Source organism: Mytilus californianus, unplaced genomic scaffold, assembly GCF_021869535.1.
Source record: "Mytilus californianus isolate M0D057914Y unplaced genomic scaffold, xbMytCali1.0.p SCAF_57, whole genome shotgun sequence".
Classification (NCBI taxonomy): Eukaryota; Metazoa; Mollusca; class Bivalvia; order Mytilida; family Mytilidae; genus Mytilus; species Mytilus californianus.
The window spans coordinates 84,400-95,631 of record NW_026262709.1 but is presented as its reverse complement, the minus strand read 5'-3'; the positions used below and the strand labels follow the sequence as shown (position 1 = coordinate 95,631).

Here is an 11,232-nt window from a genome sequence, read left to right as displayed (position 1 = left end):
AGAAATTTGGTCGTTTAATCTGATGATCATCAACAACTTTTAAAGTTGACATTCAGTTTTTTAAATAATTTATTATCACTTTTCTTTACATTAGAAATCTATAATGTGTGTTTGAATGTATCAATACATGAATGGAGTTTGTATGCTTGACTGCTCTACCTTAACATACTTACGACATATAAAACGAATGTTTACACAAACGGTATGTCCTGTACTTCCCGGTTAACAATTAAACACAATGTGATGTCGATCTGGCTACAATGAAGGTACGTGAATTTCTTCACTTCGTGTAATTTTAAAAGGAAATAACATTAAATAATTCTAAAACACAGAACTCACAAATACTGAATGTTCAAACCAAAAACATGTTTTCATCAAATTTCGGATGATGAAAGATTTCATTGAACATAATTTTGGTTTTCGTATTCCTATGTGTAATATGCATAGAAAAAAACAAATTAACATTAATTAAAAGTCACATTTTAAACCATCATTATATACATGTATGGAATGAATAAGATTACTAGAGTATACATTCAATTTAACTATAAAATTTTATATTTAAATTTGTACAGCCATGTAAAATGTAGTACAGAGTTCCTGTCATGTTATCTTTGGTGTTTTGATGGTCGCGAAAGGTACTATTATAAAACGTATGTACTACACAACTGTGACATTGTTTGAATATTTATTATCATTGTCATTATTATTATCTCTCCATCTCGGTGAATTGATACAAACTAGTTTTAGTTAGTGTGGCTAGAAATGTAAAGGGAGAGTTGAGGTCTCACAAAATATGTTAGTCTTGTTTGTTTGTGTGTTTTTTTAAATTACAAGTTTGTATTAGTTTAGTGAGGCATCCAATTCGCTGAACTAGTATACGTTATTGTTTAGAAGCCAGCTGAAGCACGCGTCCGAGTGTCGGATTTTCCTGCTGTGTTGAAGACCTATTGGTGGCCTAGAGCTGTTTTCTGCTTTTTTGTAGTTTTGTTGTCTCTTTGACACATTCTTCGTTTCCATTCTGTATTCTTGTATTCTACATCGTCTACTGAGATACCTCCAAAGCGATTTAGTGACATATAATTTTCACACTTGACATCAGTGATATATCAATATAACTTTTAAACCGTAATTCGTGCAGACCTAAAGTCTATTGATATATGTTCTTGGTCAATGAACATGAAATGAAGTTCACAGGCAAAAGGTCAATGTCATGTTATATATATATCACTTACCTTGTTATCGTTATTCCTTAGAAACTGTAACAAAAAACGACAAAAGGATTTTGCCAAATTATTTGTTACGACATGGCCCAATTTCCTTACATTTGGGTCGAAGTGCTTTTGGTGACTATGTGCTCTTTTTTCTTCATTTTAGCTATTTGCAATCAGAATTACTTATCAACCATACATATTACAGACCTATGGTCTTTTGATTTGAAATCCAAGACCTACTTCGTTAAAATAAAGGTCAATATCAAATGTCAATTTGATGTTTAACCTTTTGACCTTTTTAACAAATTTACATTAGTATATTCTTAAGACATGATACTGTTTTCTGCTTTAGGATGGAAGACATATGAACTTGGTGTGGCGATGTATTAACTAGTTTCATGAACTATTTAATATAAACCACAATTTCATTGATTGGCATTAGTATAAAACATTTTAATTTGAAACACCAGACGCGACATTTTGTCAATCAGAAGTCGCAAATTATATGTCCCGTATTTCACAGAAAAGTACCAAAAACGTTTTGGTGTTAGTATAAACAAAAACTTGAACTGATTCTTTTTATAAACTAAAAGTGGTTTATTAGGTTCTTTATTTCAAACATGGAATTATATGGAACATGCTGTAACAATCAATTTTTAGGGATACATGTAGTTCTATTTTTCTCTTTTTTGCGAAAAAAAAAAGTTTAAATAATGCGATGAAAGCACACATTTTTTTTTTTTTTTTTTTTTTTTTTAATGGAAAGACTTACACATGAATTGCATTTCTGCCTCAAAATGTTGTTATTTCATACAAAATCTAGACAGATCGGTTTCTGCTACTGGACTTATCTGTAACATTATTGCTTTAGCGGAAAACACTGATACTGGCTTAATTGTAAACTAATTAAAAGCATGGTTGCAAGAGGCAACCTTTGATTCTAATTGTTAAATTCCTAAAAAAAATATTTCATCCAAAATAATATTGTTGAAATGGTTAAACTAGAGAGGATGCAATTTGAAAACATCCTACATTCGACCCACATTTAACGTTGATAGGATGATAACCATTGCGGCACCTTTGACATATAGTTGAAACACTATGGAATTTTCTCCTAAACTTTATAGTCATTAACCAAATTGACACGAATGATACATGGCAGATTGAAAAACATTGTTCAGAAATGCTTTTTGATCATTGCAGATTGGTGAGTGTAAACAAAACCCGCATAATTTTAATATAGTATAGCAGACCATCTACAGACAATTCTCGTTATATCATTCTGATCGTATGAATAACACCTCTCCTTAAGTGCCAATCGTTGTTACTCATTGGTAAGATTCCAAAACCTTCTCCTGTGAAACTACATTGAGAATATTTTCTAAATGTTTCCTTCTTTCATATTAATCACAACACCAATATAACTTAACAAAACAATGAAGGACACACACACATATAAATAAATATATATATATATATATATATATATATATATATATATATATATATATATATATATATAGAAGTCTATAAAAAGGACCAACCAGCAAATTTAATATGTACCGGATCGTCTAGAATAGACGATACTGTGCAGATAAGGAAAAAAATTATATAAGTCTAGAGATTTGCACAACGATACTAATATAAGATGGTATCATACGAAGATGTTGTTAATAAATCGTGTTGACAAATATTTCGGCTTAACAAATAGCCTTCTTCGGTGTCAATTATTTTAACAATACTGATAATATGTATAAAAATAGCTCAATAATACAGGTAAGTTTTGGTCTATTGATTTAATCCAAAATCCTGAACATCATAATATAAAACAAAACTCAATACTCAAATATACGTGACTGTGTATATTTACAACCCAAAATGAGTGAAAAATTAAACTTAGTATTTTTTATTGATGCCGTTTGGATGATGTACATTTAGTTCCTTTATCCAAAAGCTTTCCCGAACCTGTCGCTGGGCATCACTCCAGTGAATGTTCTGTTCAATCACTAGGATCTTCATGCGGTTAAAGTCATCAAGTGTGTGACCAGACTGTCTGAAATGCTGAGAAACTGGGAGAAGTGGCTTCTTAGAGATATCACTCCTATGGCCATTGAGGCGTTTGTGGAAAGGCTGCTTTGACTCACCAACATATTGGAGGCCACAAACCGAACATTCTAGAATGTAAATAACATTCATACTTTTGCAGTTAGCATTGCAAAATATCTTATAGTTATTTTCGGTTGCCTTACTGTGAAAAGTTGATGAGTGATGCATCTGTAGGCAGCATTTGCTGCGTTTTTCATCACACGAACGACATTCTTCAGACGTACTTGTATTATCAGACACTTCAGCCCGCACCAGCAGGTTACGCAGACTATTGGGTTGCCTAAAAGCTATCATGGGAGGCTCGGGAAAAATCTTGGATAGTTTGGAATTCTTTTCAACTGTTTTCCAATGCTCACGAATGACACCGAAGCTGTTTTTGAGAGATGGGTGGTAAGTAAGAACACATGGAGTCCTTTTATTTTCTTTTTATATTTGTATTCTAACAGTTTACTCCTTGGAATAGTTTCCGCTTTCTGAAAGCCTTTTTGTATAGTTTTGTGTTTGTAGCCCCTTCTCTTCAAGCTGGTTTCGAGTTGACGTAGTTGTTTTTTAGTTGTTTCTGAGTTGGAACATATTCGCTTGACTCTGAGTGCCTGACTGTACGGGATGCTCTTAGTACAATGAGCAGGATGGCAACTTTTAGGGGACAGATATTGGTGAGTGTCAGTAGGCTTAGAATATAGATCAGTGGATATGATGCCATCTGTGAGCGAGCTGGAGGTATCGAGGAAGGTGATTTTGGATTTAGATTTCTCATGAGTAAATTTGATACTTGGATGTATGTTGTTGGCATGAGTGATGAATGTATCTAAATCCTCGTCACTTTTATTCCATTTCATATCCACATCATCTATAAATCTAAACCAGGAAAGCGGTTTTTCAATGGAAGATTCAAGGAGTTGTTTTTCTAATTTGCCCATAAATATGTTGGCATATGATGGAGCCATTTTGGTGCCCATAGCAGTTCCATTAACTTGCAGATAATGGTCTCCATCAAAAGTGAAGTTGTTGTTTTTGAGTACCAGCGTGAGCATTTTGACCAGGCATTCAGTAGGTGGATATTTCACTGGTCGGGAATTCAAAACTTCTTTACATGCATCAATGCCATCTGCATGTGGAATATTTGTGTAGAGGGAGGTGACGTCCATAGAGACAAGTGTCGTGTCGGAGGGGAGTGGATTTAAGGCCTGCAATTTTCTAAGATAATCGGTAGTATCTTTGATGTGAGATGGTAAGTCCTCAACATGTTGACGAAGATGGAAGTCAACGAATTCCGATATTTTTTCCGTCGGATGACCGTTCGCTGAAACTATAGGTCTTCCTGGGTTATTGGCCTTATGAATTTTAGGTAAAAGATAAAATCTGCCCGGTTTTGGATTTTCTGGTTTCAAATATTCTAGAGTCTTTTCATCGATGAAACCATCGTTGTGCATTTCTACCAAACTATCAGTTATTTCTCTGCTAAACGATGTTGTAGGATCAGAGTCTAGTTTTTGGTAGAACCTTGCATCGCCAAGTTGTCGTTCAGCCTCTTGAATATAGGCAGATTTATCCATGACAACCACTGCACTGCCTTTGTCTGCAGGTTTAATGACGATATTGTCGTTAGATCGTAAGTTTTTCAGTGCAGTTCGTTCTTCATTGGTAAGATTGTCAAAAGGTTTATTGTTATTTCTAGTATTTCTAATAATGTCCGACTTAAAATTGTCAATAAATGATTCCAAGGTGGCATTTTTGCTCGGTTTAGGGATCCAAGTACTCTTTTTTATAAAATTGTAGTTGTTTTCGTCTTCTGAAATTTCTGAGTCGCTATCCGAGCATCTGTTGTTGTTCTCCTTCGACGCGAAATATTCCTTAATGCGTAGACTTCTGGCAAAATTGTCAAGGTCTTCCGACAATTTAGTTTCATTGAGAGGGGCAGGTAAAGGACCGAAATTTAAGCCTCTCGAGAGAAGAGATGTTTCAGCTTCCGTTAACTGGTGTTTGGAAAGATTGACCACAATGTTGGAGGGCGAATCAGTCTCTAGTGACCTACGTTTAAAGCGTCTTACTCGTTTTCTCTTTTTTTCAGATGGTAAAGAAGGATTGATATGTTCGATGCCATCCCTACGGAATTTTCTTTAAAAGTATGAATGTTATTTACATTCTAGAATGTTCGGTTTGTGGCCTCCAATATGTTGGTGAGTCAAAGCAGCCTTTCCACAAACGCCTCAATGGCCATAGGAGTGATATCTCTAAGAAGCCAATTCTCCCAGTTTCTCAGCATTTCAGACAGTCTGGTCACACACTTGATGACTTTAACCGCATGAAGATCCTAGTGATTGAACAGAACATTCACTGGAGTGATGCCCAGCGACAGGTTCGGGAAAGCTTTTGGATAAAGGAACTAAATGTACATCATCCAAACGGCATCAATAAAAAATACTAAGTTTTATTTTTCACTCATTTTGGGTTGTAAATATACACAGTCACGTATATATGAGTATTGAGTTTTGTTTAATATTATGATGTTCAGGATTTTGGATTAAATCAATAGACCAAAACTTACCTGTATTATTGAGCTATTTTTATACATATTATCAGTATTGTTAAAATAATTGACACCGAAGAAGGCTATTTGTTAAGCCGAAATATTTGTCAACACGATTTATTAACAACATCTTCGTATAATACCATCTTATATTAGTATCGTTGTGCAAATCTCTAGACTTATATATATATATATATATATATATATATATAGATTGCCTAACAATGTAATTTTAACACACTATTTAGTATGTAAATATAAGAATGTTTAAAATATTTACAAAATGATGAAAATAAACGCAATATTTCGCTAGACTAACTAGCTTTATCAAGCGTGCATCTATCCAGGTGAAATCGGATGTAGATGATAAGAAACTTTTGCAGCTCAATGTATATGTTGCACTTGAATTTAGCTGCCTTGAAAATAATACATAATTTGGATGAAGTTCAAGATTTTTACAAAATTGGTAGTTGAAGTTAGCAACGTCCATTGGCCAATATTACAGGATAAAAAGGACGATGCTGTGTACTAAATTATTCTTTATCTTTCCTGTATCTTTTCTCATCTTTTTCGTTAAGATCATCAGGTTCTAAAGTGTGGAGTTGGTGGATCCAAAAATTTTCTCTTCTCCTTCTCGCCGTGGTGTCCCACTCGGTGTTGACTTCTATGATTTGGAAGGTAACATTATCAAAAGAATGTTTCGTTGAACGAAGATGTCTTGTGAGAGGACAGTTTTTGTTGGTTTTGTACCATGAACGATGGTTATTGAGCCGAATATTAAATTTGTCCATTGTTTCTCCCACATACTGAATGCCACATGTGTCACATGTTAATATATAAATTGAGTTCTCCGTTTTACAGTTGGAATTTGAGTAGATGGTATAATTTTGTTTAGTAACGGAGCTGATGAAAGACAACTACGTAAACATCTAGTTGTTCGAGGATACAATAACAACATCATTGATAGCGCTTTCGAAAGAGCAAACAAAACTAGTCGCCAAGAACTTCTAGAGTACAAAGATAAGAATAAAGCAGCTAACAGAACACCCCTTGTACTCACTTACCATCCTGATTTTAAAAATGTGTCTTCCATTGTTCAGAAGCATTGGAAAATTATAGAAAATGATTCAAATCTTAAAAAAGTATTTTCCTCACCACCAGTCATGGCCTTCAGAAGACCTAAAAACATCCGTGACAAATTAGTGACATCTGTATTAGCAAAGCAGCCTACTCCATCTCCCGGTTGCTACAAACAATGTGGTCGAAGGAACTGCTTGTGTTGTAAAGCTGCCAATACAAGCAGTTCTTTCATCAGCTCCGTTACTAAACAAAATTATACCATCTACTCAAATTCCAACTGTAAAACGGAGAACTCAATTTATATATTAACATGTGACACATGTGGCATTCAGTATGTGGGAGAAACAATGGACAAATTTAATATTCGGCTCAATAACCATCGTTCATGGTACAAAACCAACAAAAACTGTCCTCTCACAAGACATCTTCGTTCAACGAAACATTCTTTTGATAATGTTACCTTCCAAATCATAGAAGTCAACACCGAGTGGGACACCACGGCGAGAAGGAGAAGAGAAAATTTTTGGATCCACCAACTCCACACTTTAGAACCTGATGGTCTTAACGAAAAAGATGAGAAAAGATACAGGAAAGATAAAGAATAATTTAGTACACAGCATCGTCCTTTTTATCCTGTAATATTGGCCAATGGACGTTGCTAACTTCAACTACCAATTTTGTAAAAATCTTGAACTTCATCCAAATTATGTATTATTTTCAAGGCAGCTAAATTCAAGTGCAACATATACATTGAGCTGCAAAAGTTTCTTATCATCTACATCCGATTTCACCTGGATAGATGCACGCTTGATAAAGCTAGTTAGTCTAGCGAAATATTGCGTTTATTTTCATCATTTTGTAAATATTTTAAACATTCTTATATTTACATACTAAATAGTGTGTTAAAATTACATTGTTAGGCAATCTATAATTTTATTTGTGTAATTGAATTAATCTCTGTACTGATTAATCCACACTCCCATAGATTTGTATGTCATGTGCTGCTATTTATAGGCACTTATATATATATATATATATATATATATATATATATATATATAGTATATCTTTAACTAACATGTTCATAAAATATTAAAAAAGGATAATCACATGCATCTTATAATAAAGTATGAACATGTGATGCGTTGTCTACAAAATGTATTGACTTTTATATATATATATTATTTTCCTGGAGCAGAAGATTTTATTCTGTCTTATTGTGGTTTGTTTATGGTCAAAATTTAAATTTCCAAAGACAAACAGCAGTCAACAAAATACAACACAAAACATAAATAATGAGTATTACTAAACCCATAAAAACCAGGAGTAAACGCAAGTTCTCCGGAAAGGTCAGAAATTCCTGCTCCATAAGTGATACCCGCTATGTAACGAGTGTTGAAATATGTTGATGAATCATGTCAGGTTAACTTTCACATGAACTGATAGTCATATTAATAATAAACAGAAATATATTTCAATAACATTAAAGCGCTAGTTATTTTCAACTCTTTTCAAAAGTGATTATGATACTGAATGAAATTTTATTTCAGATGAGCTTAAACATGTTAAAGCTAGTACTACTTTCAATTATCATTGAGACTTTTATTGTGGCTGTAGCAGCACAAAGTAAGTAAAAATATATAAAAAAAATCTGCAGCATTACATATCAAAATGAAACTATCAGATGGTAATACATGTACATGTATACGTCAAACTAGTATAATGGCTCCTGTTCTATCATGTTGTAGCTTGGAACACCAAGTAAAATTAACTAAAATCATTACAGCAGGTTAAGTTATTTGAGCTCACTTTAAATATCAGAGTTACGTGTATTTCCTTTAATGAATATTGTTATTGATTTTATTCTTAAAACTGTTGCCAATCCACTAACCGAGATTGAAAAAGGAAGTATTTAATCTAAAATTAAAAACCCTACGGTTTTACCAGACGACATATTGATAAGCATGTTCTCGTCATAATTATCTTGAGTTATATCTATCTTTTGATTGTAAAATTTTGGCAGATCTTTAAAAGTTTCTGACTATTTTGACACACATTCAATAGACATGGACGATTTAGACCTTGACATAATGTATACACTGCTATACATATACATGTATATCATATTTGTTTTTCGTTTATTCTTTTGTTCATAAGCCAGACCGTAAGTTTCTCGTTTGAATTATTTTATAGTTATCACTTAGGGGCCTTTTATATATTACTATGCGGTATGGGTTTTGCTCATTGTTGCAGGCCGTGCAGTGACATTTCGTTGTCAACTTCTACGATATGTGGTGTCTCATCACTTGACGTCTGTCGTCCGTCGTCCGGCTTCCGTCATCCGTCGTCGTGAGTTAACTTTTACAAAAATTTTCCCTGAAACTACTTGGCGAAATTTAACCAAACTTGGCCACAATCATCATTGGGGTATATAGTTTAAAAAATTGAAAAAAATGACCCCGCCTGACAAGCAAGATGGCCGACATGGCTAAAAATAGAACATAGGGGTAAAATGCAAGTTTTGTTTATTATTTTGAAAACTGTTATAAAAAGAGAAAATCTGACAAAGGCAGACATGTTCAGAATGTTGAGCTCTACCAATAGTCCATGTATGTCAAAACTGTCAGACGACTTCTTATAGAAATTATTGCCCTTAAAGACAAATTTTACCCTTTTTTTCATTTTTGTCTATTATCTTGAAAACTATAATAGATAGTAGATAGAGAGAACCTTGAATTGAAAAAAAATGTTCACCAAGACAAGTTCGGCAAATAAGTCTAATGATTGAAATTGTCGACTCCTTAATAGAGTTATTGATCTTTGATGACGATTTTTACCAATTTTATGCGTTTTTGCCTTATATCTTAACAATAATAATAGATAGATAGATAGACAACTCTCCACCAAACTCCAAATGACATACTAGTAGAAGTAAACAGCATCTATTGAATTGCAGATTTCAGACTTGGGACAGGCAAATACAGAATGTGGCGGGATTCAACATATTTGCTGGCGTCAATCCTCCCCCTAACCCGGGACAGTGGTGTAACAGTACGACATAAAATCACACTATGAAAATCAGTTGAAATAGTCTTAACTCATCATATGGATACAAAACAATTAAAAACCTTAACCCAAACACAAAAGACACAAAGTACAGAATTGAATGTATTTGCAGTTAACTGAAAGCTAGTTCAAAGCCACAAACAACTAATACAAATCACGTGTCTAAGGCTAATATATCAATCAGTACACATCCAACATCCAATTGATATAGTGTAAAACGTCATCAACAGTCAGAGAAAACACGACCTTGAGCAATGCAAAAATATAGGTATCGACGGATTGTATAACCGTAAATGTACATATGTGTATAACACTAATGTTTTGTTTGGTGATAATGTAATGATAACAACATCAATATTTATACTGATCAAACTATATTCAAAATTCTTATTACAGCGTTTAATTTAAGTTTGTTTAAAAGATTTAAAGTATCTAAATTTACGAGCTCGTTTAACAACATCATTGTAAAGAAGGACGGTTCGGTGGGACGTCTAAGATCAGTAACGCAAAGATAAGACTGTCACTAGGAAAACAGAGAACTTCAATCAAACCGGTCATACACCATGCTTTCTAACAAAGAAAGGGCGTCGGCTCACTAAACTTACCAAAACATTACAATTGTTTTAGAGGTGATATTTGAAAATGGGAACGGATAACTAACAGTTGGCCATTCTTATTAAATAGAATGTAAAATACCGTATTTACTGTAATGTATTTGTACCATTCATTTTTACAGTAAATCTTGCGCCACATGGAGTAGCGGTACAAAAAACAACTTATCCAAAACGTTACGCAATCCTTGCAATAGAAGGTCCTGCGAATAATAAATGGACTGATGGATGTTCTGTTACAGCTAATGGACAAAACTACGCATGGTGGGGCCTTCAACTTCCAGCACTTGCTCATATGACAAACATTTTGATATACTACCGGGAAGATTGTAAGTTATAATAGATTTCACCAATATATGAATAGTGCAAAGCATACACGTACATCTTTCAGTAGCAATTAAATTTGTATTTATTCTAACATTCATTTTAGTTAATACTCTTTCAACATACTAGTATTTCAAATGTCCATACTTATTTTGTTCTGGAATCCTGTACAAATAGAGCTAAGTTTCCTAATATTGTTTCATGATAGATTAATTTTCAAACGTCTTCCAATGTCTACTATAATCGATAGTTTCCAAGCAACGTGTTTGAACGTTAAGTTTAAAACACTGCATTTCTGAAC

General features: G+C 33.6%; 1 long non-coding RNA gene across 1 annotated transcript; it reads left to right on the top strand.

Annotated features, from left to right (window-relative positions):
- The first annotated feature begins 222 nt into the window (after positions 1-222).
- Positions 223-10,929, top strand: LOC127703948 (uncharacterized). Its single transcript, XR_007983138.1, has 3 exons — positions 223-266; positions 8,481-8,556; positions 10,733-10,929. It is a non-coding gene; the product is annotated as an uncharacterized LOC127703948 (long non-coding RNA).
- The last annotated feature ends 303 nt before the right edge of the window (positions 10,930-11,232 follow it).